This window comes from Furipterus horrens, unplaced genomic scaffold (genome assembly GCF_987537825.1).
Source record: "Furipterus horrens unplaced genomic scaffold, mFurHor1.1.pri manual_scaffold_1, whole genome shotgun sequence".
Classification (NCBI taxonomy): Eukaryota; Metazoa; Chordata; class Mammalia; order Chiroptera; family Furipteridae; genus Furipterus; species Furipterus horrens.
Window position 1 is genome coordinate 140,150,984 of NW_028327171.1, and position 17,272 is coordinate 140,168,255.

A 17,272-nucleotide genomic window follows, 5' to 3' on the forward strand; every position below is an offset into this window, starting at 1 on the left:
TACCCAAAGAACTTGATTATTGTAATGAATATATTTAATGTCTTCTAAGACTGTTTTGGCTCTGAAGAAAATTCAGCATCATAGAAATATATTCGGTCTTACAGAAATATAGGTTGGTGACATTTTCTATCTGAACTCTCACTGGAAAAAAAACTGACTTCTAGTTTATTCTGTATTTTTCAGATGCAAATTCAGGTTTATTCAAATAACTTTAACCCATATTAATTTTTTAAAGAACTTTCAACATATTTTAGAATAAATTATTTTTCTGGATCTTGTATTAGTCTAGGTATTCCTTTTGATATGATGTTTCATTACCCCCCCAAAAAAAGATAGAAAGAAAACTAAACATACTTGCCTAGAAATCAAAAGACTCAAGTCAAAAATGATTAAAATGTGAATTTTCAGAATTATGAAGGAAAAATAAATTTTTTTAAAGTGAGAAATTATAAGTCAGTGATATATTCTGTCTCCCACTATATAACTGTTTTGTTATTCTACTATAAAAAAGAAAATTTAGAGGCTATAACCCAAGTCTCATGACTAGTTCTGAACTGGGTTATGTGAGCTAAGTAGTTTAATTTTAAAATGTATTGTGAAAATCTGACATTTATATAATTCTTAGACAATAGAAATTCTTGGAGTTAGGCTAAGGCAGCCTGTTTTAGTTCCTGCTGTTAACCTTATGATAGTTAAATTAGATTGCAGATGGGGGTGATAGTCTAGTATATATGATATATATATGTGTGTGTGTATATATATATATCGGCAGTCGTCCGTCTCGAGAGACGATGGTGTAGCTTCTTAAGAGTCTATCTGCACCGCCGAGAATGGCTGTGCAGTCCAACTCGGGAGTGACATGGTATCTGTCTCCTCCCGTGTTGAATCGACATCTTGCGATGACGCTGAAGCTACAGAGCCTGGGCAGGGTAATATGGAGGGTCTGCTGTTGCCCATGCAGCAGACCCCCCCTCTCTTCGCAGCTGAAGGATCCAAGGGAAAGACGGAGTCAATACAGCTTGGCTTCAGGTGCGCTGCAGGAGTTGCCGGTGTTGACTACAACGTCAAACCGCCTTAGGGACTCTGGCTCCGGATTTTCTGTCGGGGTTTACTCCCTTAGCCTTTCCCCTGAAGAGGTATGCCGCAAGGCAGCGGAGGTTTTTTGGAGTCAGAGTTTTCCTTCTCTGATGTGCCCTGACTGGAAGATCGAACCAGCGACACTTAGCTCACAGGCCGACGCTCAATCCACTGAGCTAAACCAGCCAGGGCATTCGTCGTCGTCGTCGGCAGCCATCCGTCTCGAGAGACGATGGTGTAGCTTCTTAAGAGTCTATCTGCACCGCCGAGAATGGCTGTGCAGTCCGACTCGGGAGTGACACGGTATCTGTCTCCTCCCGTGTTGAATCGACATCTTGCGATGACGCTGGAGTGTCCTCTCCAGTGAAGCTGAAGCTACAGAGCCTGGGCAGGGTGACATGGAGGGTCTGCTGTTGCCCATGCAGCAGACCCCCCCTCTCTTCGCAGCTGAAGGATCCAAGGGAAAGACGGAGTCAATACAGCTTGGCTTCAGGTGCGCTGCAGGAGTTGCCGGTGTTGACTACAACGTCAAACCGCCTTAGGGACTCCGGCTCCGGATTTTCTGTCGGGGTTTACTCCCTTAGCCTTTCCCCTGAAGAGGTATGCCGCAAGGCAGCGGAGGTTTTTTGGAGTCAGAGTTTTCCTTCTCTGAGCCAGGGCATTATATATATATATATATATATATACAATTATTGGAGAAAAACTTTTATGTATAATTTTACAGAGCTAAGAGCATAAAAAGCATATAGACATTTATCCCACCTATACTAATTATGAATATCATCCTAACTTTTTCTGAACATGACTAACCTTCTCCTGTTATATTTTTTACTTTTTTTCCATATTTCTGAATACAGGTACTTCTAAAGATGTTAAAAACTATTCTTGCTTTCAGTGGCTTTTTGGAGGCAACAGTCTTGCCAGTTAGTTCTGTTTGTAAGGTACCTGAGCAGTTCCTGGAACCTCACTGTTCTTGCATTCAGTTTATTTATTTATTTATTTATTTATTTATTTATTTATTTATTTATTTATTTATTTTGGTCTTGTACACTTTAGTTTAGGGAAGCAAGAGGTGATTATAAGAGTGTTGTGAATAACAAAGTTAATGAAAGATTCAAATTTCATTTCCTGCTTTGTTCTTTTCTTTTTGGGGTGAATCATGTGATTTTTTTTTTTTTTTTTTTTTTTGGTCATGCTGAAATCTTTTCATCACCTAAATATATGAGCTTAGGTAATATTTACTAATAGGTATCTATAGGTACATACTTTGGGAGTGAGCCTTTTGAGAGAAACAATATAAATAGCTTTTATAGTTCTGTTAGCAAAAAAAGCACTGGGAAGGATTTGCCAGAGAGCTAAACCTAGATGACTTGCATCAATATTTGATTAGATACATTAGCTGGTCTAACTCTCAAATGATCAGAATAAACATGATTATACTTCAAAAACATGGTATTAAGACATTGTTGGATGTTTGAATGTGTGTGTGCAAGGGTTTCATTACCTACAGAATAATGAAGTGTTTCTTCCTGTCTGAAATAGTCCATCATAGCTGATGTGTTACATCAGAAATAGCTTTAGAATTCCTAGTTTGAATTAGGCTTGGTGTTCAATCTCAGTTTATGAATTATAGATTACAGATAGCAAATGGCTATTGAGATTTTTGGTTCAAGCAAAAAAGTCAAAGAAGAGAAAAATTAGAAATAATTTAAAATTTGAAATCTGTCTTTAAAAAGTTTATGGATTAGCAGTTACATGCTATATAATTACAGTGCTTGCTGAGGAGTCAAGTTTAAAATGAGTAGAAAAACAAACAAAAAATTATGTGCCCGAGATATGCTTGAAAGACTCAGATGCACACACCTGTGACAAAAGGAAAAAAAAGACAAAGATTTAATGTTTTTTTTCTTTTGTAATATGCTATTTGGACATTTGAGTTGTTCATTTTCTTTTTGTATTAAATGCCAGATTTCCTTCATAATCCAAGTTGTATTCAACTCCTGATGTAGATTCAGTCTTATTTGATTGGTACATGCTAACATAACAGTGACAACATTAATTAAGTATTAAGGCTTAGTATTCAGCAGCTTTCAGTAAATCAGAATGATGTTCTCTGGCCGAGTTCAAGAACATCTGCCTGTATTGATAACGGGACAGTCTTTGGCTTAATTGGTACTTCTTAATAAATAATACATTTTTAAAAATTATTAGCAACTTCTATGGTAAAGTATATGCAGACAAGCCATATTATGTGTTTAAAAAGTATAAACGTATATAGATGCATACACATATAGTGTGTATGCGTCTTTGTATATACCCACATCTAATAGCTTGACCTTGGGAAACAATGACCATTTCCACACATACACACTAACACAGAGAGACTCTGTCCTTATAAAAGGTTACACAAATTCTAAGTTAAATTAGTAAATGTTCTTCTGCTGCTAACTTTTGCTTAATTATGCATTTAGCATAATTGTCAAGGACCATCACAAGTTTGACATAGGCAGAGAAATCATTTAGCAACCGAATGATGTGTAATGAACTGTGGTACGAGTTTTCTCAGTTAACGTAGGAGCAACACTAGGTCTTCAATGGGGAAAGAGTGAATAAAACGATTTATGTTCAAATCACATTTTTAAACATTTCTGATAAGTGCTACTTTGCTGTTTGGTGGTTAGCCTGAAATTTAAAGCACTAAGGATTAGAAGGATTACAACATAATCTTAAATAATCCTAAATGTCATTTGCAGGGAGATAGTTGTAATAACTAAAGGGAAAACCATGTTGAAGGACGGCAGTATTGTCAGGTGGCATCGTCACACAAACTGTTTCAATCACATCATTACCTTCCTCACGATAACAGCTGGCTTTTACAAGGTTTGCAATTGGAAGTTCAACTAAGAAAGTGGCTGCAAAATAATTTAAAACAAGCAGCATTGTTTTTTAACTTCTAATATCCTATTGTTTCAAAGTTAAAGAAAAGTTTTCACTTAGGTTTTCTTCCTTCCTTTGAAAATAAAGCTCTCTGTAAAATATTTTTGAAAGTTGGAGAAATGGTTTATGACATAGCTATCAAATAGACATATTTCAGAGATGGCCTCAACTTCCAAGAAACTACCCTCTTAGTAAATATAAGATGGCCTCAAACACTGTGATTAATTCCATGCCCTTTAATTTAGCGCTGAAGTATTTTTTCACTCCTGTCATGTAAAGTAGTTTTGTCTCCCTTAAGAAAATACGAAGACTTGACACTCAATTCTGCTTCATACTTATTTAACCAGAGGAGTGATACCTTTTAACTAATCCGATGGTCACTGCTAAGGCTAGAATTGCATTCTTTCAGTTAAAAAAAAATTACTGTCATAAAATATCTTAGGAAAATTTGTCTGTAATATAGGCTCAGTGCTTCCAGATGATTTCCAGAGTATCAACTCTATTCTCTTTTGTAAATAGAAGGGTAAAGAAAGTGAAATAAGCCAGTCAAAAAAGGACAAATACCCTATGATTTCACTTCTATGTGGAATCTAATGGACAAAATACACTGACAAGCAAAATACAGACAGACTCACAGACACAGAGAGAAGACTGACAGATAACAGAAGCAATGGTTCTGGGTGCTGGGCAAAAAAGGTGAAGGGATTAAGCAAAACAGAAAAAAAGAAACTCATAGACACAGATAGCAGTATGGTGGTTATCGGAGGGAAAAGGGGTGGGAGAGGGAGAAGAAGGAAAACAGGGAGAGATAGTGACAGAAGGAGACTAGACTTAGGTAGTAAACACAAAATAAAATACACAGATGACATGTTATAGAATAATACACTTAAAATCTATATAATTTTATTAACCAATGTCACTCAAAAAATTCAGTGGCTATGTCTCAGTTTTTCTGAGTTTCCTTTAATATATTTTTTAAAGTTTACCCATAACATACAGTGGGCTCATCTAAAGATTATATGCTTTAAATAAGATGATTCTACTATTAATGAATTACAGCTGATTGGAACTACATCTTTTGCCTTCTTGAAAAACAAAAATTTGTATGATTCAAGATTAAAGTCTGTTCTCTCTCAGCAGCAATTGATAACCTCAGCAGAAATCATAGCCACATTTCCTGGAATTGAGATTCTCTCTCTTTTTTAGAGATTTTATTTATTTATGTTTAGAGAGAGGTGAAGGGAAGGAGAAAGAGAAGAAGAAAAGCATCAATGTGTGGTTGTCTGTTGTATGCCCCCAACTGGCGACCTGGCCTGCAATCCAGGCATGTGCCCTGATTGGGAATCGAACTGGTGATGCTTTGGTATACAGTCCAGCACTCAATACACTGAGACACAATAGCCTGGGTGAGATTCTCCTTTAATATATAAAATTATCTCAGGGGAACAGGTTCTGTCCCTAAGAGGAAAGTAAATCTCAAAATAGGTTTATCATTACTTTTATTAGTTTTCTGACTATGGATGGAGTCTTCTGACTATAATATACATTAAACACATTCTTGTAATATTTTCCATTGATATGCTTTACATTTAAACATAATTTTATTGCTCTTCCTGATCTGAATATGTCTTAGCTTAAAATGTTTAAGTACTACTTAAGTTTATTAATGTGAATATAATTTAATAACATCTGGGAAAATGTTATTTGAAGAAAAAAAAAACTGCTGGTATTTTGTTTTTATCCATTTCCTTCTGTTAAAAGTGGTGGTTTAAATAAATCTGAGCTTTTACCAATTTTCTCTTTCATTTTTCACTGCTTACAGTTAGGCTAAATGCAGAAAGATGAGTCTTCATATTCATATATGCATGAGATTTCAAGTAAGGCTGGTTTCACTTTAGAGAATTACTCAGAGTATCAGAGTATCTTAAAAGGCATGGCATTAAAAATAAACCCGAGTAAGAGCAGCATTAATATCTAATACAGTAGTTTTTCTTTATTTTTAAAATAGTGATAATAATAATAAATTATTATTATTAGAGAGAGGGGGGGAAGGGAGGGAGAAAGAGAGGGAGAGAAGCATGAATGTGCAGTTGGCTCTCATGTGCCCCCAACTGGGGACCTGGCCCACAACCCAGGCATGTGCCCTGACTGGGAATCGAACCAGTGAACATTTGGCTCACAGGCCAGCGCTCAATCCACTGAGCCACACCAGCCAGGTCTAGTCGTTATTATTTTTTCTCTCTATCTTGTCCCTGATCATTTTATCTTCCTATTATATATTTATGCATTACTCAGAAGGTGCAGTGGGGAAAGCACGTGAGTCTGAGAAATGTGTTCCAGTTTTGGCTGTGTCAGATGTATCTTGATGTAGAACCCAGAGCAGGATCCCTCCTCCAACTTATAGTTTCTCACACCAAGGAAATCAGAAATAATAGTCCTTACCTCACCTGCCTTCCATTTCTATTAATGTTAAAATGAAGCAATTCTCTTTTTGACAGCAACTCTGAAAGACTGATTTTAGTATTAATGCAAGTAGGTATTATTGTTCATTTACTCACCATATCTCTCACAACACTTTGAGGACAATTCCAGATGTGAATTTTGGAAGAATCTGGATAAGAGAAGTAGATACTAATGAAATATCATTCAGGATTTCTGTTCCACTGCTATTCTCTGTACCGCCTTGTGAACTTGACCAATGGACTAAGAGTTAATGCACCATAGGGATATCTTTTCATGACTGTGTAACTAAGAATATGTGTCCTGAAATCTTACTGGAATTATTTTTAATATATATTCTTATAAATAATATAAGTAATATAACTTCTAGTCAATGTAAATTCATTAATGTCTTATCCCAGCTAATAATTTAAGAAAAGCATTTTGCCCTGAAAGCCTCTACCAAGCTATTGATAGCAACTTAACAAAAGGGAACCTAGAGACAAGTGCAGAATCTATGCCCCAGAAAGAGAGGCAACAGTATCTCTCTTTATTCTCCAACTGAGGTATCAGGGCAGCACATGTTTTATTAAAGGGAAACAAATATGATTATTTTTATGATTTTGGTTTCATTTTTGCCACTGGGGTTGCATAGAAGAATTTTGATGAATGGAGTGATATAATTTTATATTTGGATCTTTGATTTAGGAATATTAATGTCAAGGGTGCTTAAGATTTCCTGCAAAAGAGAGAGCCTGGGGGCAGGAAATAAAGTTGGTTGTAAGAATTCAAGGTGAGACCTACAGAGCGTGTTAACCTGACATATGAAAGGAAAAACAGAAACAAGTTGATGGATGGAACATACACCCCCATATGAGACATGCCTACTTGTTCAGATCATGGGACTTAGGAACCACCATCTTTTTGCAGATTTAATGTTTGAGAAATAAAAAAGCTCTCTTTATTAAAAGAAGTATATTCTCAAGTGTATAATTAAGACACTGATAGATTGAGTATATTATTAGAGAAAACAATATCGAGTGTATGCTACCTGATGATTCCATGAGGCTTGATGGTCTATGAGGATATGTACCCATTTATACATTTCTTTTTTCCACTAACTACTAAAGGGTATAACACTATATTTTTGTAGTCATTTCTTTATGAACTATCATCAAAGCAAAATGCAACTGCATGATAGATTGACAGCAGCCATATTATTAAACTTTAGTCCCAAATTAACCAAGGGAAGCAAGATTTTAAAATATCAAAAAGAAATAAATAAAAATTAAAAATGTAAAGAAAAGAAGAGAAAATATCAACTTGGCTTCTTATACTTCTAATATTATAGTAGAAGAATGTATATACATGACCTAATGAGCTTAGGTCACTGGTTAGCTCACTTCACACTGCCTCCCGGAATAGCTGGCTCTGTCTGCTCAAAGGTAAGAGTGGTGCTTTTGGAATCAATTGTGGATTTGACACCAGGCTAAAGGAACACATGCTATTCTTCCACTATTGACATCATGATGTAAACCTCCTCCTCTCATGGAACATACTCTGCTTCTTGATGTTTTGGAAGAAGCAGTGTGATGCTCACTGTGCCTTGCATGGGCTGACAGTGCAGCTCTCCCTGTCCACAGAATCAGGGTCCGGCTAATTGAGCTATTTGGAATCAAAGCTGGGATTTCAGACTGTACACCCCACCTGAGCAAAAGCAAGTACTGCCAATGGAGGATTTCATGGGATTGAAGTAAAATCACTAAGTGTTAAGCATGGTTTTGCCACTGGTGATTTTCATCTTGTCAAGTACAGATGATAATTATTGATGCTGGCAAGACAATATTCAAACCAACAGATCCCTTTTTCATATCTATTTCAAAAGCTTTATTTTATATTTTGAAAAGGGAGCAGCCATGTTTATTTCATGGTGAATATGATTATTTTTTAATAGCATACAAGCCTCTGCCAGAAAAAGGAACAATTTAATCCCTAAAGCGGGTACATAATAGATGGCACCAATAAATGGCATCACATTTTACAGCTTGTCCATAAGGATGACACAGGGTGATATAAAACTGAGAGCTTTTGGATAGCGTAGGATCACTGGCAGATAAAGAGCTGATGCCATTCAGTTTTTAGAAACATAAGGTAATGAGGCTGGATCTGTAGGCATGAGTATATATGTATACATTCACAATGCTTCTATGCCACACGCCACTGAGCAGGAGAAAAATCTGGGCAGTGGTGAGCAAAACTCTGAAACTTCAAAGCAATGTTTAAAGCAGTATAGAAAATAACAAAACAAACATTCATAAACAAGGGCTTGAAATGAACACAAGAATTAAAAAAAAAAACAAAACTAAGTTTAAGATGAAAGAAAATGCCAATACATACAGAACTGCAGAGAGCACTTGTAGAATCTGTGCATGGAATCTCTTAATATATGAGTTAAACACATTATTCAGAATTTAGTAGAAAATAAATATTCAAAAGTAAGACTTTAAAACACTGCATAACAGTCAGGGCTTCTCGGTATTTGAAAAGGAGAGGAGGTTGCTCTTTTTTATCTTAACAAAACAGGATGTTGAGAGATAACCTAAGTGAAACAATGAAATGAAATGCCTGATGTTGTGGAGAAATAGGAAAGAAGCTGAACTGTTTTCAGAAAACAGATCAGAATGAGGTGACTTGACCAAGGAAGGGATATTCACTTCTTCGAGGGTTCAGAGGAATTTTGTTTCAGGAGAGAGCTATTAGATTCTTGGCCTCAGTCCCGCCAATTTGCCTAACATTTCATTTCTAGCACTAGAAGAAATCAATTGTCTGATTTTGGTGACCATGTGCAAATCCAAAAATTTACAGCGGTGAAATTATCAAATTGCTGCTAAAAGCTCCAAAATGGAAAGAAACACTGATACTGAGATTGCTTTCCCAAATAATTTAGACACTGATAGTTTATTTTTGAACTTGAATTTAAGCAATACTGCATTTTTCAAAATTTTCATACGTATGACCAGCTAAAAGGGAAGCTTCTTACATTTGAGATCTGTGATAGATTTGAAATCAGTTCGTGGAAAGGGAGGTTATGAACACCCTCTTTTGATGTGTAGGATGTACCGATGAGAGTGGCAGGAAATTATGTGAAACCCTTTTTGACAGTTACAATGGAACATTTACAACCACAGATGTTATTTGTCCATCAAAAAGGAAAATATTTGTTTCAAGCCACAGGCACTTTCTACCACAATATTAAAATGAAACTCAACACTAATTAAATGTTTAATGTGCAAGAAAATAAATATAGGGAGGGGGCCAAACACTACTAGAAAGCAAGTAAACCCCCTAAACCCCACAAAATATAACTAATGACATGAAAAAATGGCGGGCTTTATTACGAACAAATCTGTCCTTTTACTAAATAAAGCCTTGTTCTATTATTAACATAGGAAATCTTAGATGGACTGCACAGAATGCTGCATTATTCATAAAAGCATTGCTGCCATCTGGTGGCTCGTTGGCGTTCCAGCATTGACTTTGCTGATTTGCTTTGGCTAGGTATTCTGGCATGGTATTCAAAGGAAGGTGTTCCTTACATGATAAAATATAAACGTGAAATCCCTTGGTCCTAGATGTCATTCATTTGTTGGCAGGCCTTTGTCTCTGTCCTGTCATAGAATGGAGAGTGCAGAGAGGCAATAACACACATACATCTTTTGTCCTAAACAGGAATTTAGTTTTCCATGGCCTATCTAAAGAAGTTATTCTTGCTGTTACTGACTGATGCATTTTATTGACACTCATTCTGTTAGCAAATAAATATGTATTCAAATATTAGGAAGATTTATTGAATCTAAAGGTACACTGTATTACTTAAATAAGAATATATGTGAGATTCTGTAATCACTCATTTGAATCCAAGCATGAATTTTTTAAAGTTACTACTCACTGAATTTTATTTTGGAAGAAGCATAATTTACAGTGTCAAGAGAGAAATGTATAGAGTTTTATAAAATTCAAGATTTCTTCCCAGTCATTTAATTGTTATATTGAAGAAATCTGATTAATTGTTAATAATTCAGACTTATGAAGTCATCTTCATGGATTTACAAATTAAATGACAAATATTAATTCAGCTCATGCTGTTCTTTTTAAAATATATAAAATATATAAAATATAATTTAAGAAATTTCAACAATTCTGCAGCATCAGTGTATTAACACATTTTCAATCAGAAGCAATGAGTATCTTTGTAGTTTTAGTATACATTTTAAGTTTCTAATAACTGTAGAATGTCTCATTGTATGCAATAAAAATACTTCTCCTTAAAATGCATATTTATATAGTCTTTGAAGATTATATGAGATAATGAGTTGAAATTACCAAAGGAGAAAAGTTGAAGTTTAATCCTGAATTCTCAGGGGTGATATTTAATAATTAATTTTCATTTCTAGTGTATGTTTGCCTATACCATTAAACTACCATTTATGATTAAGTAAGAGACAACAAAAAGTCATGGTACTAAATTTGGAAAATTATATCAAATGAATGTTATTTCTTGCAAGAAAACTTGTAAATTCCCATTTTTAAAGTAAGACTGTGGGCTTTATTTTAAAATTGTTGGATAAGATTTTTGCTCTGTGACTGCATACTTGATATAAACCTTGTTACTAGCTAATTTTGCCACTTAAAATGTTTTCTTCCCTAAATCATGTAATTTGACTTATGGAAGAACATTGCTAATTTTTCCTGGGAAGATTGCTCAATTCTTTCCCACCTTCTCTGTCTCTATTTAGGAAGAGGATGTAAAAACCAAAAATAAAAATTTTAAAGTGAAAGTAAAATTGGTAATGATTATGTCCTTTTTTTCATCTAGAAATACAGAATTTCAAGTAATTTATTCTCATAATTGACTTAGATACTACTTTATGCTAGTTTATAACGGGTCCGTAATAAAGATAGTTGCTATGGTCAAGATACCCGCAGGTTGTATTCATAAGCTGCTAATATTTGTTTCAATAACCTTTGCTTTTTTGGCAACTTTTACAGATACTACTTAACACTAAATTCCTATTTAGTCAGAAGAATCATTCATATACTGTAATGAATGATCTCTCCTTAAATTCTTTAGCATCTGACTGCTGGATGTTACATTTTATAGCGGAGCATTTGATGATATATTTGTTTATGCTAAATGTTATGTTAGTGACAGCTGTATCTCAGTGGAAGAAGAATTCTTTCCTTTCTTAGGGAGCTAGTTTTGAATTCTGTTTAAGCAAATAGTTTTGCCATATATGTCTTCTGGCTGAAGCTGAGTTCGCCTCAAAGCAGAGCTTGAGACTGAGAATTGTGTTGTAACAAGTTTATCTGGGAAGTGATCCCAGAAAGCAGGAATTCTGAACCAGCGAGAAGAAAGGGCACTTCAATGGCCATTACTGAGTTGGTCACAGAATGTTTAGGATACTTGTCAGAATTTTCCACCCAAGCATTGACAGGATGAAGCAGTTTTCCCATCAGCTTCTCATGCCTTTGTTTTATGGTTGCCTCTGGGATAGGATAATGTCTTTAAATCACCCTGACTTTAAGGCTGCACATGTGTGATTATGCCAAGAAGGCTCTTTCAGGTGTCCTACTCCATAGCCTCAGAGAATATACACTCAAAAAGTGCAAGCTGTGTGTTGCGTGCTTGAGGTAAGTTCAAAGGGAATCAAAGCCCACCCAGAAGTCACCGGTAAAGCCAAAAGGGTGAAAAGCAGGACACAAGAAATATCTGATGCAATCTATTCCTTGAAATACAGAAATTGACTTATACCTCATATAAAGTCTAATCTTCAAGATGGTAGCTGGCCTCAGTCTCTACAAAAAAAAGCCCCCAAAACTATTAAAAACATTTTTAGTGGCAAAAGCTACACTCCTTCACTGCATCTGTGTCTGAGGACATATTTGATATTCATCATCTATCGGCTCCACCACTCATTCTAGATTTTTTTTATCCTCAATCAAGATTGCAATTGGTCTGTGTGTTTGCCTTATGAGGTACATCAGACTTTCATACCTAACAGATTTGAGGCTTTAATTTCTGGACATTGCCAAGGCTCTGTTGGCTGCAATTGACAGTTCACTGCTCCCAACAGGAATGGAAGCACTGGAGACATCTCAATGAACCCCCTGAGTTCCTCGATTATTTTTCCTGTACCCACGGTACAGGAGCAACCTTACCTTCCCATTATAATTATGGCCAATTATCCTTGTACGTATAGTAGTTATTTTATTTGCCTGTTGACCCATATTTTGAGTATCCATAGTTACCAAGCAGTGGTCATAGATTTAAGTTCAGAGGTACGTCTCCCCATCCCAAGAATGAGAGTTTCTAATGCAGGAGAGCCAAAGTTGCAAAACTCAAAAGCATAAATGCTGCAGGTTACTTCAGGGGCTACTCCTAGTTCTGGAATCCAGAAATACCCCCTACTGACTCACCTGATAATGGAGGTCAAGAATTTGTGGTCATAACACTATATGAGAACATCTAACTGTAACTCAGTTTCCTAGTTGTGAGTAAATAAGTGATTGTTGTTTTAAGCCACTTAATTTGGGACAAGTTTGTTACAGAGCAAGAACTAATTGATAGAGGTAATATGTCTACAAATATAATTCAGTGGCTTGATTTTTATGGGAAAAAATTACATATTTGAAAGTAAATTTCAATCAGTATAGAAGACCTCTTAAAAGGTGAAGGAACCCCAGTTCATAGTGTTAGCTTCTAATCATTAATTACAAAGCACAGGCTCCATACAGGATTGTAGAGAAAATGCAGTGGCATTTCACCTGGTCATGCGTCTCTTCTATTATACAGTTTGTTTATAGAAATAGCTGCCTAAGAAAGTTAACTTCCAGGAAAGATGCCAGGTTACACAGAACCATACCAGAATCTTAGAATCACTTTGGGTGAAAGCCCAAAGTTTTTGCAACATTAGGTGGAGACAACATAATTTGGCTTGAAAAGTTACAAAGGAAAAAATGACAGTAAATGGCCATGGAACAGTATGTTCAGAGTCTACAAGATAGTATCTTTCATGGCCTCTTTTAAATCAGAGAATAGTGTGTGTGTGTGTGTGTGTGTGTGTGTGTGTGTGTGTGTGTATGATACCTTTTTTTTTTAGATTTTATTTATTTATTTTCAGAGCAAGGGGAAGGGAGGGAGAAAGAGAGGGAGAGAAATATCAATGTGGGGTTGCCCCTCACACACCCCCAACTGGGGACCTGGCGTACAACCCAGGTTGTGCCCTGACTGGGAATCAAACCAGCGCCAATGCTCAATTCACTGAGCCACAGCAGCTGGGGCCTTATATGCTCTTCTTTTTAAATAGTCTTGACCAACACGACCCAAGGTTGTCAGAGGTTAATGTTAGGCCAGCATCTATAGAGGTTCTAACCCCAAAATTAAGCTGTGAGACATAACAGCAGATAGAGCCACATTGGAAAATCTAAATATAGTTTAAAAGTTTTGGCACTTCAAGAGATTTTGGAAGAAAGAAAAGCAATTTGATTTCTGTGCTGCTGATGGAAAAGCTCACAAATGACCTAAGAAAATTGTATTTGTCATATTTTCATTGCAAATGGTATTTTTAAATTTTTTCCTATAAGTTAAAAATGACTTACCATGTTAAAAACCATTAGTTAAGAAAAAACATGAGTGTCCACATTGTCTTGAATTTTGGAATTAAATAATCTAGTAATTTTTTTTTAATTTTAAAAACTATACACATAGAGAATGCTGTTATTGTTCCTGAGAACTTTTACAAGATATTCCAGGTCAGAAGATATTTATTTGTGTAAAGTAAACTTGCCTTCATCAATATATTTTTGTTCTTTTATTTTCCTTCCCAAAATATGTATTTAATAAGGTTTAATTCATTGATTTCTTTCTGAGGTTTTTCTTAATTTAACCCAAAATAAATATAATATATCCACATTAAAGCTGAATGATACTATGACTATTCTGTCTTGGATTAAAATTTTATTTGAATTCTATAATTAAGTTAAATTTTCAATTTTTAATGAAGTTTATTATTTCTAAATCTGTGTTAGGTTAACTTTAGGAACAGAAATTGATGAAAAACAGGGGATAAAGTTATTCAGTTACATCAAAGTCTAGGTTTTAAATGATATTTTTTATAGTTATTTTAGAAATTATGTGTCTAGTTATTACTTTTTCATAGTCCTGAATAGAACTCCAGATTCTTGGAGAAAGTCAGTTTTCAAAATGTCTAATTAATGTTTAAGAAATTGAATAACACCCAACTATTTCCCATTAATATCCATTATGTTCCTTGTTTTACCATGTAGTTTAACTTGATTTTCCCACCCCATATAAAATGCTATTTGATAACACGTTACTTGTATCTTCTTAAGTCAAACAAAGCAATTTTTTTAGTGTAACACAAATCAAGCATTATGAAAATTTCCATGACTAGAGAAAGTAGCTGAGATATTTTTCAAATGCAAGATATAAGAAAGTAACTAATACTTAGATTATGTAGATTACTGGCTTGCTTTTGGTGAATTCTATTAATACTGCCAGAATTCAAAGGAAACTAAAAATGGTCAGAAGTTGCCCCTGTAAGTAATTAGATTGCTTTTATAAAAGATATGCTTTAGAAATAACATATATCTATTATTGCTAACTCATACTTATATTTGTTAACTTAGCATATGAATTTGTTACATTTATTAAAAGTGAAATATTTCTGAATTTTCTACTTTAATGAATCCAGTCTTAGAGGCAGAAAGATGTTAAAGGGATCACTCTTAAATTATTTGTGTTCATGCATTTCCAAATAAATAAATAAGATTAATAATTTAATGACAAAAACATTAACAGAATAATACAAATAACCAACTATCATCAAGGTTTTGATTTACCATAGTTCAATTTAGGTTCCTCTGTTATGCGAGATAAGCTAGGTTATGCTTAAGGAAATATTTTCTGTTGTTCAGCTCTGCACTGTCTTTACTCTGGGTCACAGGTTGACGGAATAACATCTGTCTGGACCAGATATGAAAAACCATATTCTGGCGTTTAAAGTTCCTACCTGGAAGTGGCATTTGTCAGGTCCATATTCATGTCAGGGGTCTAAGGAAGTCACAGTGCTGACAGAGCACAGAGGTATAATCCTCCATGTGCAGGGCCACTGCAGGGAGAAACACTAGTGCAAATGGCTAATGGTAATAGAGCCTGCCAGAGTCCCTACACAACTAAATATTCAAGTCCCCTGGTATAAGCTTCTCAATCTAAATAAAGAGTTGTTGTCACTGTTTAAATGGAGTAAAATCTCATCAAGTCATTCCAGAGATAAAAGCACATTTAACATAATTAAACATGTACATATAATTGATGGTAACATAATGACTCATTTAAAAGAACCATTCAGTTCCTTTGATAAATACTGTTGAGAGTGAAAATAGAGTTCAAGTTATTCAACAACGTATGTCAATATGCACACCAATTCATATTTAGTTTAAAATTAATTAGAAAGTGTTGAGAATATAGAAAATTTACATCAATAATTATTTAAGTCCAAGTCAGATGCATGAATTACAGGAGCTAAAGGTCAAAGAATCCAGGGTGAAGTAAGTACTTTCTGAGGGTGACCAAAAGTTAGGTAAGGATTGGAAAGTGTTGGGATTCAATAATTGAACTATGTTAATAGGTTTATTTCTTTTTTCAATGTTAAATGAATATATTTCTTACATCATCAAAAAGTTTATATTCTAGTCATAGATATTTATATACTAACTTTAAAGATATAAAGTATACATATATTGTGCCTAATATTATTGACCTGACAGGAAATACTCTGCTGAGAAAGCACACCATAGAGTGCTTTTGTTGCTGAAATAATTATTTTCTCAAATACAAAGACTAGGAATAGGACGTTATGATTTTTTTCTATAAATTTTTCTGAATTATATCCCTTTGCTGCATGTACTAAATAGTATTATATGGAATGGAAGAAGAAATGAAGGCCATTAATGTAAACTTTCCAATAGTAAAAACACCCATTTTACTGGGGAAATAAACCATCTATATTTTTAGAATGAAGCATAAACCTCATTTTTAATATTCATAATTTGTTACAACAAGTAAAAACTACTTTGATTTTAGGGAAAGTACCAGCTAATGTCATTGAAAAATGATTGCAATTCAATTCTATGTATGTAGCTATCATGGCAAAATAGTTTTACAGAGTACATATAGTTTTTGTTTGTTGTTGTTGTTGTTTTGTTTTTTACTTTGAAGACATTGGTGTTAAGTTCTATTTTTCCAATGTAGAGCATACTAGTATAAAACAAACAAACAAAAAGGCCCTCCAACAATAGTCCCAGTAAACCAAACTGCAATTAACTGCCACTCCAGGGAAATATTCTAGTATGTGTTGCTGGCACTTGAAAAATTTATACCTTCTGCGGAAAGGCAGGAAAATTCTGTCAATTAAACTGATCGAAATTCCCTAGAATGTTAAAAAAAAAAAAAAAAAAGAGTTCTATGTTAGAAAATGACGGTAAATAGTTGTGTATACAGATGTGAATTGGAACAGAAAAAGTAAAAGACTCTTTTGCACTTTGTATAAACCAGATTTTTTTTCTTTAAAACAAATGTAATTCAAGTCAGGTAAAAACTTTTAATACTGATTTTTTAAAAATTGCACATTCTAGATTTGAAAAATGTGATTAATTAAATTACCTCTAAATTAGCAATACAATGGTACCCATGGTATTAATATTTTTGGATAAATAAGATGGTTGTTAAATCTATGGA

At 34.5% G+C, this 17,272-nt stretch overlaps 1 protein-coding gene across 1 annotated transcript in view; it reads left to right on the forward strand.

Annotated features, from left to right (window-relative positions):
• ARHGAP15 (Rho GTPase activating protein 15) overlaps positions 1-17,272 on the forward strand; it is a 643,467-nt gene that overhangs the window by 132,988 nt on the left and 493,207 nt on the right. The gene's annotated exons all lie outside the window — the stretch shown is intronic.